This window comes from Pseudophryne corroboree, chromosome 12, assembly GCF_028390025.1.
Source record: "Pseudophryne corroboree isolate aPseCor3 chromosome 12, aPseCor3.hap2, whole genome shotgun sequence".
Taxonomy (NCBI): Eukaryota; Metazoa; Chordata; class Amphibia; order Anura; family Myobatrachidae; genus Pseudophryne; species Pseudophryne corroboree.
The window spans coordinates 28,474,923-28,493,622 of NC_086455.1; the positions used below are offsets into that span (position 1 = coordinate 28,474,923).

The 18,700-nt window shown below is 46.2% G+C and overlaps 1 long non-coding RNA gene across 1 annotated transcript in view; it reads left to right on the forward strand.

The window, feature by feature from the left end:
* Positions 1-17,307, forward strand: part of LOC134981334 (uncharacterized) — a 53,334-nt gene extending 36,027 nt beyond the window's left edge. Inside the window, exon 3 of the long non-coding RNA XR_010190541.1 lies at positions 17,000-17,307. This is a non-coding gene — a long non-coding RNA (uncharacterized LOC134981334). The remainder of the gene's footprint in view (positions 1-16,999) is intronic.
* Positions 17,308-18,700: the final 1,393 nt, after the last annotated feature.

Sequence of the window (18,700 nt, forward strand, 5' to 3'; positions counted from 1 at the left end):
GAGTTCTCCTCCATTTCTTTATAGGATAGTTCATTTTTAATTTTGACCCATTCAAGTAACACAGAAGGAGCCTGATCTTTAAAGAATACATAAAATTACTTAAACAAAACTGAATAAATATTTTGGCTTTCTCTAACGTCCTAGAGGCTGCTGGGGACTCCGTAAGGACCATGGGGATAGACTGGCTCCGCAGGAGACATGGGCACTTTAAGAAAAAACTTTAGGTATGGGTGTGCACTGGCTCCTCCCTCTATGCCCCTCCTCCAGACCTCAGTTAACTACTGTGCCCAGAGGAGACTGGGTGCATTACAGGGAGCTCTCCTGAGTTTCCTGATAAGAAAGTATATTTGTTAGGTTTTTTATTTTCAGGGAGCCTGCTGGTAATAGACTCCCTGCATCGAGGGACTGAGGGGAGAGAAACAGACCTACTTTAATGTTAGGCTCTGTTTCTTAGGTTACTGGACACCATTAGCTCCAGAGGGATCGGTACGCAGGTATCACCCTCGCCGTCCGTCCCAGAGCCGCGCCGCCGTCCTCCACGCAGAGCCGGAAGATAGAAGCCGGGTGAGTATGAGAAGAAAAGAAGACTTCAAAGGCGGCAGAAGACTTCAGATCTTCACTGAGGTAACGCACAGCAGTAAAGCTGTGCGCCATTGCTCCCACACACCTCACACACGGCAGTCACTGTAAGGGTGCAGGGCATAGAGGGGGGCGCCCTGGGCAGCAATATATCCTCATTTTCTGGCAAAAAGCAGTATATACAGCTAGGCACTGTATATATAAAGAGCTCCCGCCAGTTTTTTCAATATTTGCGCGGGACCGAAGCCCGCCGCTGAGGGGGCGGGGTTTGTTCCTCAGCGCCATTTTCTCCACAGCACAGCGCTGAGAGGAAGCTCCCCGAACTCTCCCCTGCTTATCCACGGTGAAAGAGGGTGTTAAAGAAGGGGGGGGGGGCACATAATTTGGCGCAAAAAATATACATAACAGCGCTACTGGGTAAACATATTGTGTGTTTTTTCCTGGGTCATTGGCGCTGGGTGTGTGCTGGCATACTCTCTCTCTGTCTCTCCAAAGGGCCTTGTGGGGGAACAGTCTTCAGATTAGAGGATTCCCTGAGTGTGTGGTGTGTCGGTACGCGTGTGTCGACATGTCTGAGGTAGAAGTCTCTCCTAGGGAGGAGGTGGAGCAAATGAGTGTGGTGTCTCCGTCGACAACGCCGACACCTGACTGGGTGGATATGTGGAATTATTTAAGTGCTAATGTGAATTTATTGCACAAAAGATTAGACAAAGCTGAAGCTAGGGAACAGCCAGGAAATCAACCTGTGTCTGTCCCTGTGTCGCAGGGACCTTCGGGGTCTCAAAAGCTGATACCGACACGGATTCTGACTCCAGTGTCGACTACGATGATGCGAAGTTACAGCCCAAATTGGCTAAAACTATCCGATATATGATTATTGCAATAAAAGATGTTTTGCATATCACTGATGACCCCTCTGTCCCCGACACGAGGGTACACATGTTTAAGGGAAAGAAAGCTGAGGTAACCTTTTCCCCCCTCTCATGAACTGAATGAGTTGTGTGAAAAAGCGTGGGAATCTCCAGACAAGAAACTGCAGATTCCCAAAAGCATTCTTATGGCATATCCTTTCCCGCCAAAGGACAGGATACGCTGGGAATCCTTCCCTAGGGTGGATAAAGCGTTGACACGCTTATCCAAAAAGGTAGCGCTGCCATCCCAGGGTACGGCTACCCTCAAGGATCCTGCGGATCGCAAGCAGGAGGGTACCTTGAAGTCCATTTACACACATTCGGGTACCTTACTCAGACCGGCGATTGCGTCGGCATGGGTTTGTAGCGCTGTAGCAGTGTGGACAGATACCTTATCAGCGGAAATTGAGACCCTGGATAAGGATACCATTTTATTGACCCTAGGACATATAAAAGATGCTGTCTTATATATGAGAGATGCTCAGAGAGACATTGGTCTACTGGGTTCTAGAGTCAATGCTATGTCGATTTCTGCTAGACGTGTCCTATGGACCCGGCAATGGACAGGTGATGCCGACTCAAAGAGGCATATGGAGGTTTTACCTTACAGGAGTGAGGAATTGTTTGGAGAAGGTCTCTCGGACCTGGTCTCCACAGCTACAGCTGGTAAATCGAATTTTTTGCCTTACATTCCCTCACAGCCTAAGAAAGCACCACATTATCAAATGCAGTCCTTTCGGTCACAAAGAAACAAGAGAGTACGAGGATCGTCCTTTCTTGCCAGAGGTAAGGGCAGAGGGAAAAAGCTGCACAACACAACTAGTTCCCAGGAACAGAAGTCCTCTCCGGCCTTTACAAAATCCAACGCATGACGCTGGGGCTCCGCTAAGGGAGTCTGCCTCAGTGGGGGCACGTCTTCGAATTTTCTGCCACATCTGGGTTCACTCACAGGTGGATCCCTGGGCAACAGAAATTGTTTCCCAGGGTTACAAGCTGGAATTCGAAGAGGTACCTCCTCGCCGGTTTTTAAAATCGGCCCTACCGGCTTCTCCCCCAGAGAGGGAGATAGTGTTGAATGTAATTCAAAAATTGTATATTCAACAGGTGATAGTCAAGGTACCCCTGCTTCAACAAGGAAGGGGATATTACTCGACCCTATTTGTAGTCCTGAAACCGGACGGTTCGGTCGGACCCATTTTAAATTTAAAATCCCTGAATCTATACTTGAAAAGGTTCAATATGAAATCGCTCAGAGCGGTCATCGCCAGCCTAGAAGCGGGGGATTTTATGGTGTCTCTGGACATAAAGTATGTATACCTTCATGTTCCCATATTTCCACCTCATCAGGCATACCTGAGATTTGCGGTACAGGATTGTCATTACCAATTTCAGACGTTGCCGTTTGGGCTTTCCACGGCACCGAGGATTTTCACCAAGGTAATGGCGGAAATGATGGTACTCCTGCGCAAGCAGGGTGTCACAATTATCCCGTACTTGGACGATCTCCTCATAAAAGCGAGATCACGGGAGCAGTTGTTGAACAGCGTTGCACTTTCACTCAAGGTGTTACAGCAACACGGCTGGATTCTCAATATCCCGAAGTCACAGTTGGTTCCTACGACTCGTCTGCACTTCTTGGGCATGATTCTGGATACGGACCAGAAAAGGGTTTATCTTCCGATAGAAAAGGCCCAGGAACTCATAACTCTGGTCAGGAACCTATTAAAGCCAAAACAGGTGTCAGTGCATCACTGCACTCGAGTCCTGGGAAAGATGGTGGCATCTTACGAGGCCATTCCCTTCGGCAGGTTCCATGCGAGGACCTTCCAATGGGATCTACTGGACAAATGGTCCAGGTCACATCTGCAGATGCATCAGTTAATCACCCTGTCCCCCAGGGCCAGGGTGTCTCTACGCATGGCGGTTCAACGCCGGATCCTAGCGGAAAAGGGCATCCCGGATGAGGTCATTCCTACTCTGATAAAGGCTAGGAAGGCCGTGACAGCTAAACATTATCACCGAATATGGCGAAAATATGTTTCTTGGTGTGAGGTCAGGAAAGCTCCTACGGAAGAATTCCATCTGGGCCGTTTCCTTCACTTCCTACAAACTGGAGTGAACTTGTGCCTAAAATTAGGCTCCATTAAAGTTCAGATTTCGGCCTTATCCATTTTCTTTCAAAAGGAGTTGGCTTCTCTCCCTGAAGTACAGACTTTTGTGAAGGGAGTGCTGCATATTCAGCCTCCTTTTATACCTCCGGTGGCGCCTTGGGACCTTAACGTGGTGTTGAGTTTCCTGACGCACTGGTTTGAACCACTTAAAACGGTGGAGTTAAAATATCTTACTTGGAAGGTGGTCATGTTGTTAGCCTTTACTTCGGCTAGGCGAGTGTCGGAATTGGCGGCTTTGTCTCATAAAAGCCCCTATCTGGTTTTCCATATGGATAGAGCGGAATTGCGGACTCATCCTCAATTCTTGCCTAAAGTGGTGTCATCTTTTCATATGAACCAACCTAACGTGGTGCGTGTGGCTACGCGAGACTTGGAGGATTCCGAGTCTCTTGATGTAGTCAGGGCTTTGAAAATTTACGTGGCCAGAACGGCTAGGATCAGAAAAACAGAAGCACTGTTTGTCCTGTATGCAGCCAACAAGGTTGGCGCTCCTGCTTCAAAACAGACGATTGCTCGCTGGATCTGTAACACTATTCAGCAGGCTTATTCTACGGCTGGATTGCCATTACCAAAATCGGTTAAGGCCCATTCCACTAGGAAGGTGGGCTCTTCTTGGGCGGCTGCCCGAGAGGTCTCGGCACTCCAACTGTGCCGAGCAGCTACTTGGTCGGGGTCAAACACCTTTGCAAAGTTTTAGAAGTTTGATACCCTGGCTGAGGAGGACTTCCTGTTTGCTCAATCGGTGCTGCAGAGTCATTCGCACTTTCCCGCCCATTTGGGAGCTTTGGTATAATCCCCATGGTCCTTACGGAGTCCCCAGCATCCTCTAGGATGTTAGAGAAAATAAGATCTTAAACCTACCGGTAAATGTTTTTCTCGTAGTCCGTAGAGGATGCTGGGCGCCCGTCCCAAGTGCGGACTATTTCTGCAAGACTTGTATATAGTTCTGCTTACATAAGGGTTATGTTATAGTTTTCATCGGTCTCGAACTGATGCTATGTTGTTTCATACTGTTAACTGGTTCGTTTATCACAAGTTATACGGTGTGAATGGTGTGGACTGGTATGAATCTTGCCCTTGGATTAACAAAAATCCTTTCCTCGTACTGTCCGTCTCCTCTGGGCACAGTTTCTTTAACTGAGGTCTGGAGGAGGGGCATAGAGGGAGGAGCCAGTGCACACCCATACCTAAAGTTTTTTCTTAAAGTGCCCATGTCTCCTGCGGAGCCCGTCTATCCCCATGGTCCTTACGGAGTCCCCAGCATCCTCTACGGACTACGAGAAAAAGATTTACCGGTAGGTTTAAAATCTTATTTTTTGTCGCACCACTAATGTTAAAAAACAAACAAAAAAAAAACAGGTAAGCCTTATATATAAACTTTATTTCAATTGTTTTAGTAGAAACCACATTCAAAGCACGACAATAAACCAATGTTCCCAGTAAAACATAAGGCTAGGGCCACACGTAGCAGCCAAGCGGGTCCCGCTGAACGGCACCCACTTGGCTGGGAGGGGGGTTTTGTGTTCACACGGATCCTGTTCTGCGGGATGCCAACACACAGGATTTCATAGAACAAGGGGGGTCATTCCAAGTTGATCGCTAGCTGCCGTTGTTTGCTGCGTAGCGATCATTTAAAAAAACAGCAAAACTGCGTGTGCACCGCAATGCGCATGCGCGGTGTACGGCTACAAAGAGCATCGTGGCTTTGCACAGGTTCTAGCGACGCTATCAGTCGCACAGACAATCACAAGGAGATTGACAGGAAGTGGGAGGTTCTCGGTGGCAACTGACCGTTTTCTGTGAGTGTTTGGAAAAACGCAGTCGTAGCCGGGCATTTGAGGGCGGGTATCTAACGTCATTACTGTGTCATTCGTCGCAGCAATCATTGCACAGAATAAGTATCTAGTCTTGTTCTGCACAAAATGTAATGCAAAGCGAAAATACACTCCCCCGTGGGCGGCGACTATGCGTTTGCACTGCTGCTAAAAGTAGCTAGCGAGCGATCAACTCGGAATGACAACAGAGCATTTTGTCCCTCCTGGAGAGGGTCATGTTGGGACGTATGTGTATATAAGATTGTGCATAACTGCAGTGGCGCGCACAGGGGGGCTCCACCAAAAAAAAAAAGATTTTTTTTTTTTTTTGCTGCATGAGTATAATTAATGGCTGTCTAGCGTCCTCTGCAGCCTTCTGTCTTCCTGGTGGCACTTGTAAGTGCTTAATAAAAGTTTACTTTATTTTAATTATAGTACATATATATCCTTGTGCATACATATATACACATATAAATAAACACACACACACACACACACACACACACACACACACACACGATATATATACATGTGTATATATACGTGTAGTGTATGTATGTGTACATATATATATGTATGTATGTATGCATGTTTAATATGCTATGTATATGTGTATGTATGTACATATATGTGTGTGTGTGTGTGTGTGTGTGTGTGTGTGTGTGTGTATATATATATATATGTGTGTAGATATATAGTTTTACGGACCTAGCATATACTGGGTCAGCTCAGTCTCCAACCCTGTGATTGGCCCCACCCAGTTCTGGACCCCCCCCCGCCCCCCCCCCCCCCTCATGCAAATCCTGCGTTTACCACTGACCTCCCAACATGACCCATTCTAGGAGGGTCAAAATGCTCTTTACATGGACTTCCCTCTTAGTATATGATTGTAGTCACCTGTGTTGAACTAGAGGTTGAGTATCCCATATCCAAATATTCCGAAATATGCCCTGCATCCCCCTCTTAATCTGGCTATGGTGGGGTGTGTTCAAACTGAAATCTAAATTGCAGTGTAAAAATAAAGCAGCCAGTATTTACTCTGCACAGAAACAAAATAACCCACCCAAATCTAACTCTCTCTGCAAATGATATATCGCCCCCCCTTCCTTCCTGCAGTGCACATAATTTTGCCCAACTGCTAACAAATTTGCTGCTGCGATCAACTCTGTATTAACCCCCTAAATCCGGTCCGGGTTTCACTGAATCTCGGCACTGCACGAGAACATCACAGCGCACAACCTGGCCCCCTGTCATTGAGGAGCAGGCAGCAGTACAGGGTGAGTATCTGGGGGCAGTCCAGCATCTCCCGGAAATAGGGGATATGTTGAGAGACCATGCCCATTGCACACAAGACCACCACTTTTTGGAATCCAGCGGTGTGCTCAGGGAGCATTTAGTGCACTGGGTTACACCAATGATCCTAGTGACAACATTAAAGATTGGCAGCTGAGATCTGCTGTTTGCTGGACCTGGACCTTTTTGTTTTTTAGGTCCCCCCATATTTCACCAGCACAGCAGAGACCTACTTGTGTAACACTAATGTTTCGAGCACTGATGTATAGGATATAGTTACTTGTAGTATTTTAAACAATATGGAAAAACTAAGATAATATATTGAGTGTATAGCAAAATATCTGTGTCCTTGTCACTGGAGGGATGTAAAGAAATGAACAGTGTTGTGACAGCAAACGTACAATATTCTCTGTAACTCATATTTTTGCTGTCAAGTAAATAAACCATTTCAAAACACTGTTATCCACTTTAAATAATAGTTACAGCTGTATATGATGAATACTTTACCTAACAAAAAATCTTAGCTCTCGGCTGTGTTATATTATCTTCAGGAGAGGTAGGAAGTAGTGAGGAAGCTGCTGGGGTTTTTTTCTGTTAAGCACCAAAAAATGCATCAGTATAAATCTGTGGGTTTGAGAGACAAAATAGGGGAGGGAAGGGGCAGTCAGACATTGGCTGAGCCAGTAAGGCCGGGAGGGAATGGGCAGTCAGGCATTGGCTGAGCCAGTCAAGCCGAGAGGGAATGGGCAATCAGGCATTGGATGAGCCAGTAAGGCCGATATGGAATGGGCAATCAGGCATTGGCTTAGGCAGTAAGGTCGGGAGGGAAGTGGCAGTCAGACATTGGCTGAGTCAGTAAGTTTGGGAGGGAAGGGGCAGTCAGACATTGGCTGAGTCAGTAAGTTCTGGAGGGAAGGGGCAGTCAGGCTTTGGCTGAGTCAGTAAGTTCGGGAGGGAAGGGGCAGTCAGACATTGGCTGAGTCAGTAAGTTCGGGAGGGAAGAGGCAGTCAGACATTGGCTGAGTCAGTAAGTTCGGGAGGGAAGGGGCAGTCAGACATTGGCTGAGTCAGTAAGTTCGGGAGGGAAGGGGCAGTCAGGCTTTGGCTGAGTCAGTAAGTTCGGGAGGGAAGGGGCAGTCAGACATTGGCTGAGTCAGTAAGTTCGGGAGGGAAGGGGCAGTCAGACATTGGCTGAGTCAGTAAGTTCGGGAGGGAAGGGGCAGTCAGACATTGGCTGAGTCAGTAAGTTCGGGAGGGAAGGGGCAGTCAGGCTTTGGCTGAGTCAGTAAGTTCGGGATGGAAGGGGCAGTCAGACATTGGCTGAGCACAGTAATTCAGAAGTGCAACTCCATTAGACACGGACACACACAGCCATGTCTATGACAGTTTTGTATAAATAGCGTAATGTGACTTTCACATCTACCACTAACACTGTCAAGCCACATCTCTGTTGTCCTTATGTAGTGTAATGTCACTGGTTTTGAGCGGAATCCCACGGAACGTATATACATAAATGACAATATACAGTACTTGCACATTTTTTCTGGAAAGAGTAGGTTATTCTTCCTTCGTGGATGGGCAACAGTCCCTTGTATTCACAGTAGTGGCACCTTTTTCATAGAGAAATATATATACACACAATGCACAGCACTCGAATGTTCAGGAAACACCAAAGTGTCTTCCTAGTCTCTCCCTGTCTGTCTCTCTCCCTCATATCTCTCTCTCTCTCTCTCTCTCTCTCTTTCTGTTCTCTCCCTGTCTCTCTCCCCCTATCCATGTGTCCCTGTCTCCCTTTTCCTTGCTTTCTCCCCATCTCTCTCTCTCCCTACTGTCTTTCCTTGTCTCTCTCACTCCCGTGTCTCTCTCTCTCTTCCTGTCTCTCTCCCCCACTCCCTGTGTCTAGCTCCCTTTCCCTGTCTCTCTCCCTGTCTCTGTGTCTCCCTCACTCTCTCTCCTCTCTCCCCATGTCTCTCTCTCGTCTCTGCATCTCTTCCCTCTGTCTCCCTGTCTCTGCGTCTCTCTCCCTTGCTACTCTCTCTCCACATCTGTCTCTCTCCCTGTCTGTCTCTCTCCCTGTCTCTTTTCCTCGCTTCTCTCTCTCCCCATCTGTCTTTCCGTCTCTCTCTCTCTCCCTGTCTCTCTCCCCCTCTCCCTGTCTCTATCTCTCTATCTCCCTTTCCCTGTCTGTGTCCCTGTCTCTCTTCCCCTCCCTGTTTCTTTGTCTCTCTCCCTCTCCCTTCTTTCTCCCCATCTCTCTCTCTCATCTCTCTCTCTCTCCCTGACTCTTTCCCTACTGTCTTTCCCTCTCTCTCTCCATATCTCTATCTCCCTATCTCTGTCTGCCTGTCTCTATCTCCCTTTCCCTATCTGTGTCCCTGTCTCTCTCTCCCCCTCCCTGTCTCTCTCCCTTTCTTTGTCTCTCTCCCTCTCCCTTGCTTCTCTCCCCATCTGTCTCTCTCTCATCTCTTTCTCTCCCTGACTCTCTCCCTACTGTCTTTCCCTGTGTGTGTGTGTGTGTGTGTGTGTGTGTGTGTGTGTGTGTCTCTCTCTCGCTCTCTCTCTCTCTCTCTCTCCCTCTCCCTGTCTCTATCTCCCTATCTATGTGTCCGTCTCTCTCTCCTTCTCCCTTGCTTCTCTCTTCCCATCGCTGTCACTCTCCCTGACTCTCTCCCTAATGTCTCTCTCTCTCCCTTTCTCTTTCTATCTCTACCAGTCTCTGTCTCTCTCCTTCTTCCTTGCTTCTCTCTCTCCCCATCTCTGTCACTCTCTCTCTCTGTCTCTCACACAGGGGAAAGGGGGCATGGCTCAGAAAAGGAGAAAGAGGGTGATGTATCTCACACAGAAGAAGGGGGGGTGCATGGCTCACACAGGGGAAAGGGGGCATGGCTCACATGGGGAAGGGGGATATCGCTCACACAGGACGAGGAGTCAGTTAAAATACAAATAATTTACTGTAAGGTGCGGGGAGGGGCACAACATTTATCTTGCCTTCAAGTAATTTGGATGAAGTTACGTATTTACTAAGGTGTGAGTTTGTCAAAAAGGGGAGATGTTGCCCATAGCAATCAAGCAGATTCCACTTAAAATGTATCTAGCTGCTTCTAGAAGATAATAGCTAGATTCTGGTTGCTATGGACAACATCTCCACTTCTAAAAAAAAACCTCACGCCTCAGTAAATATACCCCATTGAGTTCGTCTGGGACTTCATGGGATTACATGAAGAGATGACATTCATTTCCAGTCATTTTCACTCAATTTTGATCACCTCACAGCTGACAATATTCTACATCGCTGGTCTCTATACTGACGCCGAAATCCTGATCTATGGCCAGAACGAAGTCGGTATGCCACTAACAGGGACTATTTTTACTCTCTATTGTGTCCATGACACCCATAGAGTGGGAAGAGAACCTGTGGTGAGCGCAGCCTCCCCCCCCCCCACCCACCAGCAATCCCGAGGGTCGGTATGGTGACCTCGGGGATCTCAAACGCTAGTCTCCCGATACCAACCCTCTACACCAACATAGGCCAAAGGCTAAACTAAGCAACAGAGGTCAGCTCTTTCCATAACAGCTGTACTTTGCAGGTGTGAGGACTTCTGGGTTTATGACCGGCTATTTGGTGCTAGTTCATAATGGCAAAATCAAACAGGACACCATTATCACAGTCAAATAATGACCCCATACTGTACACGCTGAATTTTCTATTCGTTCTGATTGACATCTGACAGCTTCCAGTAGACATTGGCATCAGCTGTGTCCTTTTTGACTACACACTGCAGTACACTTTGAGAATAAGTTGAGCAAAAATTTACACAGAAATGCATACATTTTTTCAAGAGATCATGGGGGTAATTCAGAGTTGATCGCAGCAGCAAGTTTGTTAGCAGTTGGGCAAAACCATGTGCACTGCAGATATAACATGTGCAGAGAGAGTAAGATTTGGGCGGGTTATTTTGTTTCTGTGCACGGTAAATACTGGCTGCTTTATTTTTACACTGCAATTTAGATTTCAGTTTGAACACATCCCACCCAAATCTAACTCTCTGCACGTTACATCTGCCCCCCTGCAGTGCACATGGTTTTGCCCAACTGCTAACAAATTTGCTGCTGCGATCAGGTCTGAATTATCCCCATATCACTTTTTACAGAGCATCATTTGTGAGTCCTTGTTTGTGCTATGTACAGTATTTGTAATACAGGTTGAGTATCCCATATCCAAATATTCCAAAATACGGAATATTCCGAAATACAGACTTTTTGGAGTGGGAGTGAGATAGTGAAACCTTTGTTTTCTGATGGCTCAATGTACACACACTTTGTTTAATGCACAAAGTTATTATAAATATTGGCTAAAATTACCTTCAGGCTGTGTGTATAAGGTATATATGAAACATAAATGCATTCTGTGCTTAGATTTAAGTCCCATCACCATGATATCTCATTATGGTATGCAATTATTCCAAAATACGGAAAAATCCCATATCCAAAATACCTCTGGTCCCAAGCATTTTGGATAAGGGATACTCAACCTGTAATAACAATAATGATAATATCTAATTGTGAAGACCCCTCCTATCTCTTTATCTCCCACCCAACTGTCATTTACACAAACACATCCTCCACCACCTTAGGGGGTATCCAATTAGCCCCGATGCCATTTTGGCGGATGAAAACGGCCAGATATCGCAATTAATGACTGATGGTCATTATCAAGGTATCCAATTAGAGGCCATTTCTATTAGCTGAAAACGGACCCGTGCTCCCACGAAAACACACAGGATCGGGGTTAAGTGCCCAATCCCATGTGTTATCGCGGCACCGGCATGCCATTTATCGGGGATTATGCATAAATCCCGATAAGTGCTGGCATCTGGGGGAGGAGCGTGCTGCATCGGAGCTAATAGGATAGCCCCTGTTGATACATTTACCCGCGGTCATTGACCATGGGTAATTGGATACCCCCTTAGTCTGCAATCTATGAGCGGGTTCACTACGGCTGGCCGGCGGTCGGGCTCCCGGCGACCAGCATCCCGGCGCCGGGAGCCCGACCGCCGGCTTACCGACAGCTTGGCGAGCGCAAATGAGCCCCTTGCGGGCTCGCTGCGCTCGCCACGCTACGGGCACGGTGGCGCGCTACGCGCGCCACACTATTTTATTCTCCCTCTATGGGGGTCGTGGACCCCCACGAGGGAAAATAAGTGTCGGTATGCCGGCTGTCGGGCTCCCGGCGCCGGTATACTGAGCGCCGGGAGCCCGACCGCCGGCAAATAGAAGACCACCCCTATGAGCATCCCTGTACAACTGTTTACACTTCTGTACTTTATTCCAGTGGCAGAGGCATGATTTCTAGAGGGGGGGTTTCCAAATGCAATCCTCATCTCCTGCTGAACATAGGAGTAAGTGCGGGAGTCTGGGGGAACGGTAGAAGAACCTAGTACCGACCCTGGACATTAATGTACACATTGGTCATTTTATACATTGGATACTGTATGGAATACAGTATTAATATTTAACACTATAGTCTATACTATAGGCTGTATCAAACTCAGAGTCGGCCCTAGACAATTTGATGCCCTAGGCAAAATTTTGGCTGGTGCCCCCTAGCACCGCCGCTAGTTCTGCATCTGACCCAGCAACACTCAGGCAGTGGGGCCCACCGGGGGGTTACCCTGTGCCCCTGTGGGCCAGTTCCACCCTGCGTAATGCCCATAATACACATAATTCCACACAGTAATGCACCTTACACATATGCCCCACATTAGTAATGCCCATAATACATATAATGCCACACAGTAATGCACCTTACACATATGCCCCACATTAGTAATGCCCATAATACACATAATGCCACACAGTAATGCACCTTACACATATGCCCCACATTAGTAATGCTAGTAGCTTATTTTTAAAATAAAACATACTTTTGCTTGCTGGTGTGCTTGCAGTCAGTGTGTGCGCCCATGCAGCTCCCTAAATCCGTGACTGCGTTTTGTGAGATGGGGGCGGCAGAAAGGGTGAGTGCTTGCGCTCGCAGCCGTTAAAGGGGCACCCGTACAAGGGATTTGACCTCACAGGGTATGCCGTCCTTTGCAAGCCTCATCCTTTATTTTAGCTTGCTGGTTGGACACAGATGGCAGCAATGTCCAGATACTGCCATACTTGCTGGTTATACAAAAAGACCAGTATCAAACATGCAACTGTCCATTCTCTTCACTGTTCAGTGTGTTTGCTGGTGTCTGTTACTCCCAGCAACTGTATGCCCTTTATTTTATACTGCGGGAGCAATATGCTCTGCTCTCCAGTCTGACGCATCTGAAAGTCACGCTGCACTGACCTTTCATATAGAAATAGCGCAACGCAACTTACTGACCACGTTACAGTGCTGGATGGCAAGGGAATTTTATGGCATGGACTGACTGAGAAAAAGTGTGGGGAGAACACTGCCCATGTTATACCCCTGCAGACACCTGGGGTTTGCACAGGGATAAGGGACACAGGATACCAGGGTCCCCTCCCCCATGTGCACAGGCAGTATAGGTTATGTCAGATTTATATGGAGCAGTCTTCCACAATACACATGTGATATCATAAGGAGTCATCCAGTAATAACCTTATATAGTCAGTGAAAATGTCACAGGTCCAGGAATTGCCGTTACTGGGCTTCTGCTGTCTAAGGTCTCACAAGTCCAGGGCATTCAAACATGTCGGAGGGAGTTCAAGAGACAGTGTGCACTCTACTTGACAAATGTAAACAGCAGTGTATACAGGTACTGATTGGATACATTTAGAAATACACATGTGGTATCATAAGGAATGCACATTTAGTGTGCATTCTATTTGACCAATGTAAACAGCAGTGTATACAAATACTGATTGAATACATTTAGAAAGTAACAGATAGTTTGCAGACTGTCCCTCCCAGCAAGAGATACTGCAGGGACATGCTTGGATGCCCTAGACATGCTTGGATGCCCTAAGCAAATACCTAGCCTGCCTATAGCTAAGGCCGGCTCTGATCAAACATGCTTAACTAATATAAATAAAATAAGCGGTCAGGAAAAGGTTAATCCCATAATAAATAAATATGCAAACAAAATAGAACCAGTACTGCATTTTCTAAGCACACAGTCTCCCACCTCATGGTAAGGCTCCTGTCTCCTCTTCCTGTCAGCTACTCTCTAGTCCAGTGCACTGATAGAAGGAGCTGCTACCTCTGGGCATGTGCAACAACTCAGCTATGTCCCTTACACTGCATGTTGTATACTATTGCTGCACTGCACTGTATTATATACTATTGCTGTCATAATTTGTGCTGGCCAAGAGAAGGGGGGTTTCTGGGCAACTGGAACCCCCTCCCCCCCACTGCGTTTGCTTTTGTACACATCACTGTTACTGACAGTTTCGGGGGAAAGGAAAAGCACCGACTCCAAGGTTCTGCTTTGTTTTTATATAGATTAACTATACTTGTTCTATGTTGCATCATTTAGATTCTCTTTATCACTCTACACTTTGTAGTATTCATTTCATATTCATTTTTATTTCGTAATTTGGCTGCCAATACTATTTCTATAAATGTATTGTTGTAATATCCACTAGCGTTCATTCTCTGTCACTTCTAAAACTATTGGCAAACTTAATAACTGCAGAGTCTGTCATATTATGCCTCAAGGCCTTTGGCAGAGTTCATTATAACAGTACATGATAAATGTTTAATGAAGTAGAATAAACATCGTGACACTTATGCTGCGCTCAGCTAATTCCAGGTAATGCTAGATAATAAATATTTTTGGCAAGACCTCCATATTGCAAATTACTTATTTTCTTAAATCCTTCAAGTTTGTTCTAATTTGTTGAAAAGTGGTTGTCAAACACTCTTCATTACTGTGTGTACTGAATGCAGAAAGCAGTGACTATTGTTAATTGGAAGTGGCGATAGTTCAAACAATTCATACACAAGTGCAGTACATCTATTGCAAAATGCAGACTAATAGCAAGATTATTGGTGTAAAGTATAATCAGATGTGAATCGCTACCATATGTGTTTATATAGTGGTCTATCCGTTTTGATGGAAGTGCAGCCCCATTAAAAAAAACATGGTTCATTAGTTCTGCTGGGGAGATGTACTTCTGTGGAGTATTCATTAGTGTGTACCTGTCATCTTGGCTCAATGGAAGAAGCCATTGGACACAGCTTGAGAATGTGACCTACTGATTCATTAGTTAGCAGTGCTGCCACAATGAGGGAGAGATATCAAATCTTGGAGGCAGATAAAGTGGAGAAGTTGCCCACACCAACCGATCAACTTCTGTCATTTTATACTGTGCTAGATACAGGGCCAAATTAACAATGGGGCAGATGGAGCTCCAGCTCCAGGCCACCACATAAATATAGGCCCATCATCATGGCAGCATGATGATGACCAGACACCAGCTGGCAACACGGTCGGTCATAAATCAGAAGTATTAAAATTGCATTTCTATTTTCCACACAAAATTATGCAATTTTTGCACTTTTATATATCTAGGGAGACATTGGGCTGATAGTGTATGGGGTATACATGCCTACATGGCACTGGTGTCACCAGGATGTAGTTATTTGACCGGCGGTTAGGAGACCGATGGTCACATAACCTCCCCCTACATCCCTACCCCTCACAATGTGTTTGTGTAAATCCCGACGGGTGGGTAGGAATAGATCCCATACGCAAGGGGCTTGCTGCACTCGCCACCCCCTGCCGGGATTCCTCTGCTGCGATCCTGGCGTCGGTATGCTGACCGGCGGTCTTCTGACCGCCGGTCACGCATGCCACACCCCGCCTCACCTCCTCCACTTCTCATAATAGGTCCGTGAACATTTTCAGCTCCAATCCCATGAGGCCCTTAATCTGGCCCTGGCTAGATAAATTATAGCTAGAAGCTGATTGGTTGATGACAACTCACTTTTTTTTCTCTCTACAAAGTTTGATATATCTCCACTGTATCTCATTTGTGTTACTACGAATTAGTGGACTGATCTAGAAATGACCAATATTCAGGTTGCCTATCATTTACTGCCATGAGTCTTGTACCACATACATTTATTTACAAGTTAAAGAGAGAAGATGCATTTATTACTTATCTATCAGTTATTCATGTAGCATATTGCGAAAGACTTTGCAGAGACATCTGACCGTTCACATCAGTCCCTGCCCCCAGTGCCAGATTATGGGGCGGAAAATATTCAAGGGTCTATTAAGAGAAGCGGAGGAGGTGAGGTCAATGCTATGTAGGCAAGTAGACACCGTACACTATAAGCCCCAATGAATCCCTAAATATATAAAAGTACAAACATGCCATCATTTTGTGTGGAAAATAGAAATGCAATTTTAACCCTTATGATTTGAGGAAGATAAATGTATTTAGCTTAAGCAGTGTCAGCCATTTTGTTAAGTAGCAGCCATGATGTAGAGAAGCAGAAGTATGCTTCTCTGAGTAAATCATAATAATGCTGACATTTCACTGTTAGTACGTTCTGTGCGAAGCAAGGTCGTATCAATAAGTCTTGAAAACATGTTATTAGACAGTTTCTTTGTGTTTAGACTTCTGGTGAAAGACACGTAGGAGGGTGTCAGCCTGAGAGGAGTTATGAGAAGAGATGCATTATTGTTTTTAAATGTGACGTGTTTCAAGTATTCATGCAAGTACCTCTTTCTATATAACGCCCTGCTGAATAAAGTGGAGCCAGTCTCATTTTGGTGGACATAACTGGCGTGTGGTGTCTGCTTTCTGGGATTCACAATCGATTGGTAAACAAAGGGTAACGAACAGACAATTGAAGGGGATTGATAGTAGGAGGCTTATCTCCGACAGATTTATGGGTGACCGTGTGGGTAGCCACGTGGCTGGTCCTCACATTGATGTTATTTTAAAAATATATTATTCTTATCCTTTATTTTTTTTTATATTAATTTATTTTATATTAAAGCTGAAAGACAAAATCTAGGCTTTCGGTTTCCCTACCCTGCACGTGCAGTTTGTGGTGGTGAAACAGTAAGTTTACAATATACTGTTACCACATAGCGATATATTTGTCATAAATGCAGGGGATAATTGATTGTGAGTGACAATGAAAAATAATACTTATCACCACAATGGGGGCACTGTTAAGTTATAGAACGCACACTTCTACACTACTACTAGGTATAACAAAATAATATTTCTGGATACACATGCTACTTTTATTATACAGAAAGAGCAATTGTAATCTCTGCAAACATCAACCTGCCTCAAGATGCAATGCAACAAAAGCGCTTTGAACCTTGAAGGAAGTACTGCTTGCCTGGCGATGGTGTATTATTCTGAGTGATGTGTCATAACAGTGCGATGATGATGATGTTGCCACTTACACAGCGTACAAAAACAGATGCCTGCCATGATACGTGAAGACAATACACCACACAGATTCCTGTTAATGAGGTAACCTGTCAGGAATTCTTGAAGCATAACAATAGAACAAAAAACTTTTCCTTTATGCATATGTGCATGGCAATAAAATAAAATGGCAGTTTATAAATAAAGAACACATTGAACGGTTTGGAATAGTTTATAAAAAAAAAAAAAGTTATCAATTGTAAAGTTTAAATGGAGCGTGGAAAAGACGTACCGTATATACTCGAGTATAAGCCGACTTTTTCAGCACTTTTTTTTTGTGCTGAAAAAGCCACCTCGGCTTATACTCGAGTCAGTGGCAGTGCAGTGTGACAGGCAGAGCAGTGTGAAGGAGGGACACGGAACGCACAGCGCGCGCCTCTCCTGTGTCCCTCCTGCATCTCCGGCGGCAGCGGCGGGTCTATTAAAGGAAGTACCCGTTCGTGACCTCTAATCACGAACCGGCACTTCCTTTAATAGACCCGCCACGGCCGCCGGAGATGCAGGAGGGACACAGGAGAGGCGCGCGCTGTGCGCTCCGTGACCCTCCTTCAGAAGACAGCGCGGGATCGACGGAGGGGTAAGTAACAGGCACTGGGGGAGGGGGCATATGTGGCAGCATGAGGGGCATATGTGGCAGCATGAGGGGCATATCTGGCACATCTGGCACTGTGGGGCATATTTGGCAGCATGAGGGCATATCTGGCACATCAGGCACTGTGGGGCATATCTGGCACTGTGGGGTCATATCTGGCAGTATGAGGGCATATCTGGCACTGTGGGGGCATATCTGGCAGTATGAGGGCATATCTGGCAGTGTGAGGGCTGTGTACGGCTAGAGCTGCATTTCCCACCCTAGGCTTATACTCGAGTCAATAAGTTTTCCCAGGTTTTTGTGGTAGAATTAGGTGCCTCAGCTTATATTCGGGTCGACTTATACTCGAGTATATACGGTATGTACATATTTTTAATCCTTTGTAAAGTATAATGGCAATTCCAGTCAGAAAATCTCTTAGCTGAGAGATTTATGACCTCCATGACTGTTAAAATTAAAATTTGTGTTCACTTAGTCAGACGGAGCTAAAACGAAAACTCTGGACATCCTCACAATGGGGGTCATTCCGACCCATTCGCACGCTGCAGTTTGTCGCAGCGGTGCGAACGGGTCGGAACTGCGCACAGCGGCAGCTGCATTGTGTACATGCGTCGTTGCCCGCAGCGACGACGCCAGCGGAAAAAGTGATCGCAGCGGCGATCGCAAGAAGACTGACAGGTGGGAGGCGTTCCGGGGGGTGTCAACTGACCGTTTTCAAGGCGTGGTGAGGTGAATGCAGGCGTGTCCAGGTGTTTGGAGGGCGGATGTCTGACGTCAATTCCGGGACCTTCGTCGCTGGATCCGTCGCACAGGGTAAGTAAGTCTGACCCTGGTCTTCTTATGATCAAAACTTTTTTTCCATAGCAGGGCTGCACAAGCGACCGCAGCCTTGCTATGCAAAAAATCCCACCCCATAGGCGGCGTCTA